The sequence below is a fragment of the Rhinolophus sinicus genome, linkage group LG04 (assembly GCF_036562045.2).
Source record: "Rhinolophus sinicus isolate RSC01 linkage group LG04, ASM3656204v1, whole genome shotgun sequence".
Taxonomy (NCBI): domain Eukaryota; kingdom Metazoa; phylum Chordata; class Mammalia; order Chiroptera; family Rhinolophidae; genus Rhinolophus; species Rhinolophus sinicus.
Genome location: NC_133754.1, coordinates 118,052,184 through 118,067,224, shown reverse-complemented (window position 1 = coordinate 118,067,224; position 15,041 = coordinate 118,052,184). Strand labels below are relative to the sequence as shown.

The 15,041-nt window shown below is 40.7% G+C and overlaps 1 protein-coding gene across 4 annotated transcripts in view; it reads right to left on the bottom strand.

Moving 5' to 3' along the window:
- Positions 1 to 5,683, bottom strand: part of LINGO2 (leucine rich repeat and Ig domain containing 2) — a 1,139,090-nt gene extending 1,133,407 nt beyond the window's left edge. For 3 of the 4 annotated variants that reach the window (XM_074330289.1, XM_019736291.2, XM_019736290.2), the window contains exon 1: positions 4,652 to 5,683. The gene's annotated coding sequence lies outside the window, so the exon portion shown is untranslated. Of the gene's footprint in view, positions 1 to 3,759; positions 3,994 to 4,651 lie in introns of those variants that run through there. The other variant, XM_074330290.1, reaches the window with a different exon arrangement.
- Positions 5,684 to 15,041: the final 9,358 nt, after the last annotated feature.

The following is a 15,041-nucleotide window of genomic DNA, read 5'->3' as shown; positions in this document are numbered from 1 at the left end:
TCATTATTCAAAAAATTTACTCTTTCCTTTTTCCTCTTCTTTATCATCGCAAGTCTAAACACAGCTCAAATGCCAGAACATATTTTATGTCTCACACAATTTTTACCATATTAGTCAATTTGAGAAAATCATCATATATAGGTATATATTAATTTAAATCTTACTTTCATGATACTTGTTAATACTCCAGGAAAAAAACAAAAAACATCCTCTCATCAAATGCATATCAAACTCCCTCTTCCATTACGGAAGTTTTACAGTATTCTTTAAATATATTTCATTTACTTCTCTATCAAGGGTTATAACGCCTGACATGTACTTGGCACCTGAAAGGTTTTTTTTTTTTTCTTTTTCCAAAGCTTAAATCTAGGTGTGGTCAAAATTTTAAACGTAAGAAGAGAGTAGGTAGATATTACATTTCCCCATTTTACAGAATTCAACACTGAGCCTTAGAAAAATACAAGAGCTTTTCAAAAGTGACACCAGTAGTCATAAGAGACAGAAGTAGAATTCAAGTCTTCTTTTGCCAAAGTAAGAGTGTTTCTTACTTATTCATGCTGCCTCCTGGTGGTACTGAATTCGTTTCTCTTGGGAGGCTTCTGGACACTAGTATGGCTCAACTATTTGCTTCATCTGAACATTTCATATTTGATTATGTTGACCATTATGCACATGAAGAGTGTATTCACTACAGGGAACTAAGTCACTGAAAGACAAATGCACCATGTTTCATGGCAGTCCATCTCTCTCCAGTAACTACTATCCATGCTCGTATGCTTCTCCAAAAGCAGAAGCCAGTGGAGTTGCAACAATACACAGCAGGCAGCCACAATGTAAGAGGTAATGATCAACTGATGACATGTACTCCCTAAAGAATCAACCCCACATTATAGATTTCTTCTGTACAAAATTTTAAAATAAATGGAATAACCAATATTTTAAGACTACCTACCATTTAAAAATAAATTATGGACTGATAATTGTAAAATAACCAAAACTTGTCATGGATTTCTTTCTGAAGGAAATATTTAAACAGAGAGAGAGAGAGAGAGAGAGAGAGAGAGAGAGAGAGAGAAAGGAGGGAGGGGATGGGGAAGAAGGAAGGAAGAAAAGAAGGAAGAAAAAAGGAAAGATGGAAATAAATAATAGAAAAAGATTTTTAAACATAAAAAAATGGTTACTAAAGGAAGAAATCAGAGATACATGCAGTTAAATGGGTAAATCTGTTGCATAGTATTTAACCTGTCTCCTATTCTCCTTTCATTTCCTTGTCAAACATCTTTTTTAAGCTCAATTGATTTTCTTTCAGGAAATATGATCTTGTATGACTAAATAGTTCTTAAAGTTCTCAACACCAAAGTAGCCCCTAAACCATAAATGGAAGGGGCTTGGGGACATAGTTCCTCATCAAAATTATAAATGGAGTACCCAGAGGTTGAGGGCTACAACAAAGAGGAAAATACTCATGTAAATTCAGAAAACTGATTCTTTTTTCAATTTTCATTCTGCCTATGAATAAAATGCAACCAAATTGGAGAATCAGAATCGATAACTGACAAGCCATTTTGCATGTAGTGACCTCCTCTCCTTGTACTACAGGAAAACATTTCCACCTAGAGTCCTTTCACAGAATATCTAGGGACCAAATGAAATCAACCATAATGACTACCAGAGCCAGATAAGAATCATTTTTAATTGAAGTATCAAGCCAATTAATTTGTGACAACATCCTATCACTTCTTATTCTTGACAGGAAGTTTCAGAGGAATCAAACAGTTTTCAGGTCCATGGCACTTCAGTGTTTGGCCTCTTTTAAAATCACACTTATTAGAGGGAAAAGAAAAAAGAAAAAAATAATCTTTAGAGATGGAGTCCTAAACTGAATTTCAGGTTAAAAACCAGCCTCACTAGTTTGATTCAATCAAATGCCAGGAAACACAGTATCTCTTACACATCATATATACAGATTCTTAATACTAGCAGATCTTCCTCTGGTTTCAGAGGTGTCTTTCAGAAAAAAAAAAAAAAATGAGCCTTTAATATGTATTTGTCTTGGTTAATTCATTTCAACAAATAAATAATTTGTGCTTATACATGCAGATAACTATATTTAGATGAGTAACATTTTGTCACATAATAACATTTCTAAAACAGTATATGTTAAGAATATAAGCCATCCTTTTTGAGATTTCAGCAGGATATGTATTCTTGCCTTCTCCACAGAGCTCTATCCAATGTAATACTTGAATGACAAACTTTATATAAATCTTCCTGGGAATCATGCTATGTGTCATTCTGGAATGAAATACATCAGTAAATCGGCCTGTTTCCAATCCCACTCAGTTACACGTATTATATAACATTAAGTTACATATTTACCTTCATCAAAAATAATAGATGCCCTACATATAAATGATAACCAGAACCACTTCAGTCATCAAGAGACAATCCATTCCATTTAAATTCTTAAGGTAAATACCTGACAGCACCTCAGGGAACATTTTACTGGTTTTCAGCAGGAAGTGCTTCATTTTTTTCTGCCTCACACTCTTATTGTACTGGAAGTATGCAGGCTACTGGATGATGAGGATAGTGCACTGAAGAACATCCCCTTCTTTTAAAATGTTAACCACCACTTCTCATATCTGAAGACTATTTTTCACTCTCAGTATGTGACCCAATAGTTCCCAAAGGCTGCATCTCAGCTTTTATTTAGTATTCCTAGAATATTCAACACCCCATCACATTTTCTGTCTTCCTTCATATTATTCTGCAAGAGGTTTAATATCACCAGTCCTGTTTGTTAACAGCCACCTTTAGAGGACTCTAAAATTGCAATACTGAGTGTAAAATGACCATATATGGCACAAACACAACACAGCACACTAAAAAAAAAAAAAAAAAAAATACATATATTGCCAGCTTCTTGATAGACATGGTGTAATCATGCCAAGCACATACAATACTCACTTTTTTATTTATGTATTTATTTATTTATTTATTTATTTGGCTTAGACACAATCATCAAACATATTCAGTGCCCACCATGCCCAAAGCAAAACCTAGCAGAAATGATTTGTGTTAGTGGCTTGAGCAAGGATTATGATAAAGACGGTGTGAAATGTGGAATGAATCAGACTTCATCAAATCATAGGAACTCCAAGGCTACTCCCCAGCACCCCTCCCGCCCCCCTAAACGAAAGCTTAACTTCACCTCCTTCCTCCCCTAATGTTCTGGCAATGACTTCCCTTCCCATCTTTATCTCTCTCTCCAAGTCTTTCAGCAGCTTTGCTCTATTCTCAGAGACAATCCCTTGGGAAAGGAAATCAGTAAAATGCTAGATGGTGAGACTTCACCACCAGGTGAAAAGAAAAGGGGAGGAAAAGAAGAGGGTGTGGTAATCTTTTCTCCACCACACCCCACCCCTGGAGTCGCGCACTCCAGTCCACTGCGGCTCGGGGGGAGCACAGCAGGTCCCCTCGCTCACCTCGGAGCAGCCTAGCCCAAAGACCAGCCATCAGGCACACTCGGCAGAAAACTTCCCTCAAAGCAGGCAGATATTCAGTGGAGGCGGGGGATATAAGGGATTAGTTCGAATACACATTCCACTAAGCTCCACCAAGCAAGACTGAAAGGCACCTTTAGATAAAGACCCCACAAACCCGCACCCTTCACTCCTTCCCACCTGGGGTATTTGTCAGAGAATTTATCAAGAACCGGCGGGAGGGGGAGAAGAGAGTGGAGAAAGAGGACATTACCTCCCGGGACTGCCCTCAGGGCGCGGGCCAGGATCGGGTCCCAGAAGTGGCTCCGGCTCAAGGCACAGCTTTCCCAAGCTCAGCCCGAATTCGGACCCGCGTCCCCGCAGCTCTGGTTACAGCCAGCAGGCGCGCCGGGACTCTGGATCAGGTCCCCCGCCCCAGACGGGCTCGCCTCCCTCTGCCGCGCCCGCTCCGCCACCCCGCGGGCACGCTAGCTCCCCGCGCTCGCCCTCCGCCTCCCGGCGCCCCCACACCCACCGGCTCCGCGGCGCCCGCTGGGAGCCTCTAGCGGAGGCGAAGGGAACCGCAGCAGACCTGCGGCGCCGGGCTCGGACGCCGGCTTCAGGGAGCCAGCCAGGCGGTGGCGTGGGCTTCGCGCGCCCCTCAATCCGCCGACCGGATGCAGCCGCCACCCCCACCTGCCCACCTGCCCACCTGCGCTAGGCTCACCTGCCACCGCGTCCTAGCGGCTCTGACCGGTGCCCACAGAGCTCTACGGCAACGAGGGGGTGGGTCTGCGGTGCTAATAAAAAAAAAAATCTGGCCGGAAACACACACACACACACACACACACACACACACACACACACACAAATGCACGCTGTAAATCAGCCTGGACAGACCGCTCAGCTCGATATCTATTTCCAATAGGTTCCAAAAAGTGTAAGGTCAGGACACATGCACCGGCTTGCTGCCTCCCGTGGGAGCACCGGCGGCACCCGCCGCTACCGGACTAGCCTTCCCCAAGCCTTTCACTGGGGGTGTGCAATCTCATGGCAACGCCCAGAGACATCATCCTAACTTGCCTTAACCCCCCTGCACACACCTCCTCCCCAACATCTATTGAAGTTATTCTTCCTGGCATTCAGGCGGCGGTTTTGCTGCTTACCTTGATACGCTGTGAATTCTCTTTCCTGTCCTTAAAATCCAAAGCCAAGGCTGCGACGCTCACAAGTCCAGAGGTTTTTCCTTGACTCGCCCCCTCCCTCTGCTCTGCCGGCTTTTCCTTCCAAAGAGATCAGGATGGTGGTTAAAAGCCCTCGAACTGCAGGCGCCTCCAAATCTTCACGCCGGTGGAAACGGAGACGGGGACAACCTTACTGGCACCCGGAAGTCTCCCAGCCCCTCCTCGGTCAACTTGGCTTTCTATTTAATTTTATTTAACCCCAAAGGCCCATCAGTCAATTCCCGAGCATCAGGCAGGAAAGAAATGGATATTCTCAGTTGTGGCCGCTCCTCTGTCTTTCTCTTAATGATACCCCACCCCTTCTCTCCTCTTAATTTGGAAAATCTTCTACTCTGCTGGGATTAGGCGGGGACAAGGCGGAGAGGTGCTGTGAGAAAAAACACTCCAAAGCCAGCGTCAGAAACCCATCTCCCTGGGCAGCCCTTCCTTCGCCAAGGTGTCTGCGCTGAAACTTTGAGCTGAAGCAGCGGCGGCGGAGCGGGGCTATGCGAGCGCTGGGCGCCGGGCGGCGAACGGCAGGTGAAGAGGCTTCTAGGATGTGGCTGCAAGGAGGAGCGACACCAGGCAGGCGGCGGGCCGCGGACGGCTGTGTCCCGGCGGCCGGCTCAGCGCACGGGCTGCGCACACACGCGCGCGCAGCGATACGCGCACGCCCAACCCCAAGGCGGCCGCCCCAGGCTAGGGGAGAGCAAGAGGTCGGGAGGCGCAATTAGGGGCAGGGTTTCCAAGGATGAAGATGACCGGAAGACTCAATCATTCCTCACTAGTTAGCGGAATGCTGCTGGCAGGCAGTTCCACACTGCAAGTCCTCAAGTCCCTTTGGCCACCTCCTAGGTCCCTGCCCTCTCTGGGATCGCAGCTTCTCGGCTCCTTCCAAGAATCCAGTTACTCTCCCGGCACCCTGAAGGAGGTCGCGGGACTAAAGATTAACCCTGTCACCACCTCCGGGGCCACCTCCGCCTCTCCTCTCGTGGAGCATTGAAGTGGCTGCTGCAGGGAGCGGCGAAGCTCGGAGGGGCTCCCCAAAATCCTTCGAATAGAGGAGCCTGTATATCGTACCCTGGACAAAACTCCCTCTCATCCTGCCTTTCCTGCCCACTCCCTCATGTAACATTTCCCCAAGGAGCCCCTAAAGCTCGTGTAGATCTTCTCGAAAGGAGCTGGCTAGGAATTTGTGACGCCCAGCTTTTGGAACTGGACTAATTTGGGGTCTACGCTTATACTGTAAACTGGACGGTATTAGGTGAAAGACTCAACTGGAGAAAGGGGAGGGATTAGAAGTGTGGAGACCCAACGCCTTCAGCAGCCATTTCCAAGGTTTTGCACCAGGAGTAGTTGTTCAGGTCTCTGGCTAGCTGCTGTCCCAACTTCTTCCTCTTCCCTCCACAGCCAGGAAGAATTACCAAGCCGGAGAGACTTCTTTCCCAGAAGCGTCCAAGGCCCATTCACAACTCCCACGAAAAGAGCCTCCCACTGGGAGTCTGCCTTTCCCGTATGGGACTGCTGGAATTGCTCACCGAAAGTAAACTTTTGTCCTCTGGTTTTTGACCATGGTTCGCCTTTGTGCTCTGCGAGTTTGCTTGCTGACAATTAACCAGCAGAGTGTTCCTCTGCCTTCCCAAGGCTGGCTGAGGATTGCTGCGGGTTTTTGTTTCTGTTTTCACTCGGGGCTTTGCGAACCTCCACAGCTTGGGACCTGCGGGAAGAAAACAAAAAGTTGCGCAGCGTGGGGTGAGTGCGGGGTGCCTTTGCTCTGGCGCTGGGCGCGGCGCTCCGCCACGGTCTCCATCTAGGTCGCTGGAACCAGGGGCTCATGACACGCTCCGGGAGTCCGCTTCAAGTTGAAAAGTGGTAGACTTTGCCGGGAAGACAGTAGGTAAACGCTGAACGTGGAGCCCCGAAGCGCAAAAGTGAAACAATAAAATGATTCGGTGCAAAAGATGAAACGTGTTGATAAGAACTCTAGTAGCGCTTCTCACAGCGCAGAAATCTCTCCAGAGCCTTCGAAGGTGAGCATTGCCAGCGACCGGGATCTGCGGGCCGGTGGCTACAAGACAAATATCGAGTAGCAGGGATGAACCTGCATTGAATTCGGAGTGAAACGACTCTGGAGGAAGCAGAGACCAAGAGGGACTTCGGGTTTTCAGGGGGTGATGCATCGCTCAAGGCTTAGGGGACCTCTGGCAACAGCCCGCTAACTTGCGTAGGTACATAAGGCTTCGACTCACAGATCCGCACCTGGGATTCGGAGTGCGCGGACGAGAACCCGAAGCTTTCCTTCTGATGCAGTAAAGCGAAGGACTTAAAGCTAAACCGCGGAGCCTCCGTGAAGTGGACAATGAATTTGGTGGTGACGTGCTAATGGATAAAGAGGCATTTGATCTCTGCGTGTATGAATTTGCCAGCAGCGACTTTTTAGGTTTAATATCCCAAGAAGTGTCTCGGATACTGACTTTTTACACCGTTTCAGGTAGAGGACGTTCGCAGTGTTTTAGAACCTGATATAAATCTGTAAGTTGTCTGCTTGCCACAAGGTTTGATGCTTCTTTGTGTTCTCATCCTTATTCCTAATTAATAAGCAACTGTGCCTTATATTGAAGTGAAGTGGCAATAAGAATTATAATAAATTATCTCCAACAAAGGCCATCTAATTTAGGATTTCTGATTACATAAACCTATGAATTAATAGTAAAATATTGCGGCAGGCTATTGGACAAGAGTTACAGAACTATAATCAAGAGACTTGCTTGGCGAAAGAAAACTCAGAATTCAGAAGTGACTCCTCTCCAAAAAGGTTCTGACTTGAAATTGTGTCATGGTTGCTGCTAAGGTGCAGGCCACTATCTGCTACTAATACCTTACTTTAGAATAAATAAATGGGTCATTTACACATTTAATACCTAAAATGTGACTTACAGTTCTGGGAAATATTGTGGAGTCATGTACCAGCCACAGAGGAGTCTTTTCATTTCCCTCAGTTTTTTTGGCTTACAAGATATGTCGGCAGCAGTGGTAATCAGGGGTACAACATTTTTGACATTTGAACACCTTCAACAAAGTAAAAAGCCTGTGGATTTATGGACCCTCTTCAAGAAGCATTCCTTTCTCACTCTTCCGGAAAAAAATCGGTTTCCTCAGTGATGTTTGATTGTTGCAAACTGAATTCACATTTCTTATTTGTTATACAAAAAAAGGGGGAAAGGTAGGAATCACCCTGTCCCTCCCACTTTTCACACTTTGCTTTTATGGAGAAAAACAGTTGATAATAAAGGAGAGAATCAAATCTCTTCAAGGTCAGCAGATCTACCCTATTTCCTATACCCTTCATCTATCTATGTTATGGAGGAGAAATTATTGAGATTCAAAGGTACTGCCAGATCCAAGAGCCTTCCAAACCTACCCTCCCCCAAGTTAAAATAACTGCTGCATTTTTCCAGTGTTGTATATTTCTCTATATTCTTTGACAAATGAAAATCCAAGTTGGTATATATGGTGTCTCTTCCAATGGATACTCTTGTCTCTTTAGAACCTTGTTTCTCTTCAAGATAATTGTTGTATGAAATGTATATTCAGAACACTCTCTTCTTCCCTGAAGGAAGCATTTAATCTACTGGTATGTTGCTTTATTATTACAGTTATTCTTTGTTTATTGGTATGCCTTTTCCACTGCACTAAGACCTCTGAGAGCAAGGATGGTGTCATATACATTGCTGTTTCCCAACATCTAATACAGAATCTATCACAGAATAGATGCATATAATAATGATGATGATGAAAGCTCCATTTTATTTAGTAACTACTATGAGATGTGATCTCTATGTACATTTTCTGTTGATCCTCTTTACAACCCACTGATTTAAAATCTATATCCTCAAATTATAGGGAAATTAATGCTTATACAAATTTACCCAAGATCACAAAGCTATTTTGTCACATGAGTTGAGATTAGAACCTATGACTGCCTGACTCTGAAGCCTGCACTGTTAACCACTTTGCTCTATTCAAATAGGCAGGCACCACATTTTCAATTATTCAGAGTTAAAGGGAATTTACATATAATTAATACTGAATAAAAGAAAATATCAAATTTGGAATATGTTCTTTCGCTCTTATGCAATCTAATCAATATTGATTCAAGGGTAGAAATGTTGGTACAGTATAGTTCTCTTACGTTAAAATATGATACTGCCTTCTAGGCAATATTACCATTAGAATGCTGAATTCTGAAATTATCAGTTTCCTTGAAGGGAAGGGGGTCAGGCCACCATGAATTTCTATAGTTATAGAAAACTTTTCATTGTTTATTTCCATATTGATATCCTTATGTTAAAAAAGAAGTGAATGCTATTGTAAAGTTTCAGTTATACAATATGAGTAAGTTCTAGAGATCCGTTGTATGTACACTGTGCTCATAGTTAACTATACTGTGGTGTACACTTGAAAATTTGTCTAGAGAGTCTATCTCATGTTAAGTGTAATTATCCCAATTAAAAAAGAAAAAAATAAGAGCCTGGGAACACAGAGGGCACTGTATATAGAATGGCATGGGGACATGTCACAGAGATGTAGTTGTCATTTCCAGGGGTTCACATTACAAAACATTCTTTCAAACCTTGTATCATTATGGTATAGATACAGCATGCCCACACCATTAGAGACTATATTACTACGGAAAAGAATGAGGACTTTCTCTTCATACTGATATGGAAAGTTCCCCACAATATTTTTAGGAGAAAATAACAAGGTGCAGTGAGAAAACACCAGCGACTGATAAAAGTGGTTAAGATTGAGAGGTAAGTGGGCAGATTGTGTTAAGTGTTGAGGTGAGACTTTGTATGTTCTTTTGATTTTGTAATCATGTGCAATTTTACCGATCAAAAGGAAAAAAAAAAGCTTTTGAAGGATTGCATAGGAATAAGAATATAACAAATGTGTATCCTCCATGACTTATTATTTTTTTTTAATGGTAAGTGGAAGGTGTTAAACAACCAGGCATGTGACTCATTCACTCCCTTTCCCAGAGAAAGACCTTCAGGTAAAGAAGTTAAGGGTAATGTGTTAGTCAGCCTTGGTTGCCATAATAAAATACCACAGACCGGGTGGCTTAAACAGCAGAAATGTATTTCTCATAGTTCTGAAGGCTGTAAATTCCGAGATCAAGGTGCCAGCTGATTTGGTTCCTGGTGAGAGCTTTCTTCTTGGCTTGCACACTGCCCCCTTCTCTGTTACATTCTTATATAGCCTTTTCTTGGTGAGTTAGCATGAAGACAGAGAGACAGACAGATTTCTCATCTTATAAAGCCACTAATCCCATCATGAGTGCCCCACCCTCATAACCTAATCTAAACCTAATTACCTTCTAAATGTCCCACCTCTAAAATCATCCAAAATCATGTTTTTCTGAAGAAACTAACACTTGGTGATTTACTACTTGCCATCCTGCTAAGATAAGAAGGTACCCTCATGATTTTTCTGGAAAAGGGTGGAAATCAGACAAGGTGATGTGATGAGAAAAAAGAAATGCTTTCTTCTTTTTATAACAACTTTGGCTCATTTTATTTCTTACACAAAAGTAGTGGTGCTTGTTTTTTTTTTGTTTTTTTTTTTGTTTTGTTTTGTTTTTGGGGGGTTTCATTGTCTCAGTCTGTCAGCCAGTGGATTGCTAAAGCAATCACAAAATTTCAAAATGGCATACTCTAATGCACATTAGAAAAAGGAAACAACCTATAGAAAGTTTTTTACTCTGATTCAAATTTCCCTTTTCCTTAAATCCTAAACATAAAGTAGTGCTTAGAATGGGAGTTGAAGGATGAGACAGAGTTGTCATCTAGGAGCCACCCAGTGATGGGGCTCATATACCAGGCTAAGGAGTTTGAAATTCACCTTGTTGAAAATAGTCATCTTACAAACAATTTATCTGGAGATTCATGAATCACTATGTAATGATTAGTCTACAGACTCTGGGGTTAGATCCCCTGGGTTAGAGCCCCTGAGACTTGCAAGTTGTTTTAACTCTTCCAAGGATAACCAAAGTTTCCACAGGAATACACAGGAGGTTTCTGTAAATGACTTTAGGGGACAATAAAAACAAGGGGAAAAGTTTAGGAAGGGAAATTCTGAGACTACTACATAGAGGGATACATTCTAAGCAGAAACACGAAGGCTAAGTTAGCAGTAGCCTGAATGCAAACAGGGAGGCAGAAACCTATGCAGTTTTCAAAAATGGGATGGTGGCAAGAAAGACCTGGAAAAGGAGAAAAGAAGAAAGGGATAGAGAGTTTGTTACCTTTGGAATAACTGCAGACAGGCATTTAAACTAAAGTTTAAGAAACAACTGCCCCCCAGTATCTCAAACAGTGACTGTATTTGAAGACAAGAGTAAGTTAAAATGAAGCCATTAGGGTGGACCCTCATCTAGCCTGACTGGTGCCCTTATAAGAAGAGATTAGGACAGACAGATATCAGGGGCTATTATGCACAAAAGGATGATGGCAAGATTGCAGCCATCTGCAAACCAAGGAAAGCAATCTCAGGAGAAACCACTGACACCTTGATCCTGGACTTTTACCTTCAAGAACTATGAGAAAATACATTTCTGTTGTTTAATCCACCCAGTCTGTGGTATTTTGTTATGGAAGCTCTAGCAATCTAATGCAATACAGAAGGGAAGATCAACTAAGAGATGGGATTGGAGAAATCAGCTGGAAGCTATTGATGGGACTCGCCCGCTACACTTAGCTTGCAAAAAAAGTTTATTGCAAAAAGCTTGGACAAATTGTTTGGAAAAGTTTGAGATAACATTAATAAGCTAATTCTCCTAAAATTACTTTAGAGGAAGAAGACTAAAGGAGGGCAGACTGGGCCAGTTAGCAATTAAAGATGTGGCCTGAACTAGGGCAGTGAAAATTGATATGGAAAAAAGTGTAGAGATTGCAGAGAGATAAAGAAGGTAAACTAAGAGGATGTAGGGATTGATCTGATGTGAGTGGCAGTCAGGAGGGAGACGTGTAAGACCAAATGATAGTACCCTTTTCCAAGAAAGGAAACAAAGGAAGGATAGCTTTTTTTTTTTTTTTTTTTGCTTTAATTATTCATTTGTTTTTGCTAGTGGATAGTTACAGGGGATGATTTAAGCATAGTTATAGTGACAAATACAAGAGAATTTAAGAAATCAATGTAAGATATGTTTTCAGGCAGTATGCAGTTATAAATGTATAAATGTTTGATTACAAAAAGGGTGCATAATTGTACACTAGGGTGCATAATTTACTAACAATTGTCACCCCGGTAAAATTTAATTAAAAAAAAAAAAGATTCTACGAATTTGGAGGAATGAGATTCCCTAAACTGGAAGATCAAAAAAAGGATTTTTAAAGGTTGGAGCTAGTTTCTCCAGGATGTTGTATTTGAGAATATGAAGTTGAATGGAGGGATAAAGAAAATGAATAAAGATAAAATGAACCAAGATATGGTGAGACCGTGAAAAGAGTATTCATGTACAGGAAGCAAAATAAAACAAAGTTTGGACAAGACAATTAGTGGAAGAGTATAGTCAGAAGTGTTTTCAAAACAACACTTGAAAGGGATTGTAAAGAGTTTTGAATTCTGAGATGAATATAGAGATTATATTGGTCTTGATTATATTGGGGATGCATAACCTATCATCTTTGGGTCATATTAGTAAGGGTTAGGCTCAATTGTGAATAACACCGTTGCTTGAACAGTATAGTACTTTATTTCTCCTGTAGGAAAGAAGTCTGGGTGTGAGCAATCAGGGTTTGTGTGCTTGCTCCATTGTAGCATAGTCACATGCCCTGTGGTTGGTGTTCTGCCACATGTAGCTTCCATTCTCAAGGTTATTTTGAAATCTAAGAAGTCAGCTGAAACCCCAGTCATCAAATAGAGCAAGATGGAGGAGGGTGAAAAGGCGACTTCAAGAATGTTCAATACAATACTTTGGTACCATGTTTTCACCCAGACTTTAGTCACTCGGTCACCAGAACTATAAGACAAACTAGGGGAAATGTTATTTTTTATCCATGTGGCAACATGCCCAGATGTTAATTGGAGATCATTTACTGAAAGCTAAAGAGAAAAATGAATGTTCAAGTTAGAGGCTATCCATTCTCAGCCACTGGTTATTTTTAGCTTAAATTAATTTTCTCAGAATAATTAAATATCTTCTTATTATTTTCCTTAAAGCTCTCTCTCTATATAGATAGATAGATAGATAGATAGATAGATAGATAGATAGATAGATAGATAGATATAGATAGATAGATGATAGATAGATATAGATATATAGATAGATAAATATATCTTTGTCTCAAACTATAAATCTTTTGTGTTCTCAATAAATTTTATCTTGTCTAAATACTATCAAATATTAACGTAATCAAATATTTTGGTTTGTATTATTTTGGTTTCGCATACACATAAGAGCACAGCAGATTTTGAATTGTTTTCATCAATAATGTGTTATTACATGAATAGCATAATCTGAAGTCTAGAATAATTCATCTTCACGTGACAATGCCACATAGAGTAGGTGATAATATTACAAAGTAGCACAAAAGTAAGCTTTTGTCACCTTGAAAATGTATAGCTTCTGAAATATTCTAACCAATTTCTTTTTTTCATATTCCTACATCCACGGAAGCATGTCTCTTAATAGAATGTAATTCTAAAGAAATTGTTGCTAAACTTTTATTTTAAAGCCAGTAACACCACATAAAGCAGCAAAGAAAAAATTCACCATTAATTTGAATATTATATAACGTGCCTCAATTCTCCGCCAGTTAACTTTGGGTTTTCTAAAGCTTTGCAGACATCAGGAAGACAAAGTATAGCTTCAGTTCCAAGAAGTGTACTGACAGTATGATGAATGTGAGTCTTTCTGAACGAGTGCCAACTCGCAAGTGTTCTCAGTGGGGAGACAGGGCGACAGAGTGCTAGACTCACTTGCTGACTGTGTTGACAAATTTCAAGAAAGCAATGACCCACTTGCCCAGCAATAATTTTCTGGAAGATAAAAAAAGGAGCGCATGATAAAATTTTAGCAAATGCATTTTATTTAGTTTTCTAGGATACAAATTCTTTCTTTAAATCTTTTTAAATGAATGCGGAATAGGTTTCCATTGCATAAATAATAGATATAGAAAGAGTAGCTCTTCTTTTAGCCTCGTGCCCAAGTTGATCAACAATATCCTAGGGACCGTATTTTCATTACTGTATATTTGTATGTACACAAGACCACAGTTTCACAGAATTTTATTAATATTAATCTTTGGTTCAGGATACCTTCTCATTGTTCTATGCATAGCCTACTTTATAGAAATTTAATTTCTTAATTTCTTTCTAAGACTGTAATAAGCAACCATAAATCTATTACCTACAGCAAAACTTGGGACCTTGAGAATAATTTACATCTAACCGTGTGATATCCCATCCTGTAGCTCACCTTTCCTCCTACCTTCTCCAAACAGCATTTTAAATTTTAGGTTCATCATTAATTTTCCTTTTTATATTGTTTTCCTATATCCGTTTCTATTCTAAACATAATTTATTCTGTTTGTTTTCGTTTTATAGGGGGAAAATGCACAATGCTATGCTTACATCTTTGGGGGCTTATGTTTTCCATATATTGCATATATATGTTGCAGTCTGGCTGTAGTTAATTTCTTTTGACTGTTCTTTTACATGAATATACCACAATTTACCTATTTTCCCATGATGGGCATTTAGGTGATTTCTAGACTTTTGCTATTGTGGATAATTTTGCTATGAACCTCTTATATATGTCCCCTGCTGTAGTTGCACAAGTGGAATTGTTGAGCCATAAAGGATATGCTTGCTCAACAATAGAACAGAATATCAAATTCCTTTCCAAAATGTTTGCAGAAATTTACGTTTGCAACAGCAGTGTATATCATGTGTCTATACAGCATCTCCAATATGAGGTTTTATGAGATGTTTATTTTTCTCAATGAAAATGATATATAATGCTACTTTAGTGTGGTATTTATTTGTATTTAGGAGACCAATTATGATTCTTATAATTGTTAGCATTTGTATTCCCTCTTCTGTGAAATGCCTATTCACAGCTCTTACTCACTTTTTAGTGGGTTTTTTGTACTCTTCTTACTGAGTTGTAAGAGTTCTCTATATGTTCTTAGATCTGATTTTTTTTTGTTTGTTTTTGTCATCACAAAAGCAAAAATCTCCTAATTTATATTTGGTCTCACCTGTTCCTTTACTCTTCTTCCTGTTTAAACCTTCATTACCCTGAAATGCTCTTGATAAAATGATGAAA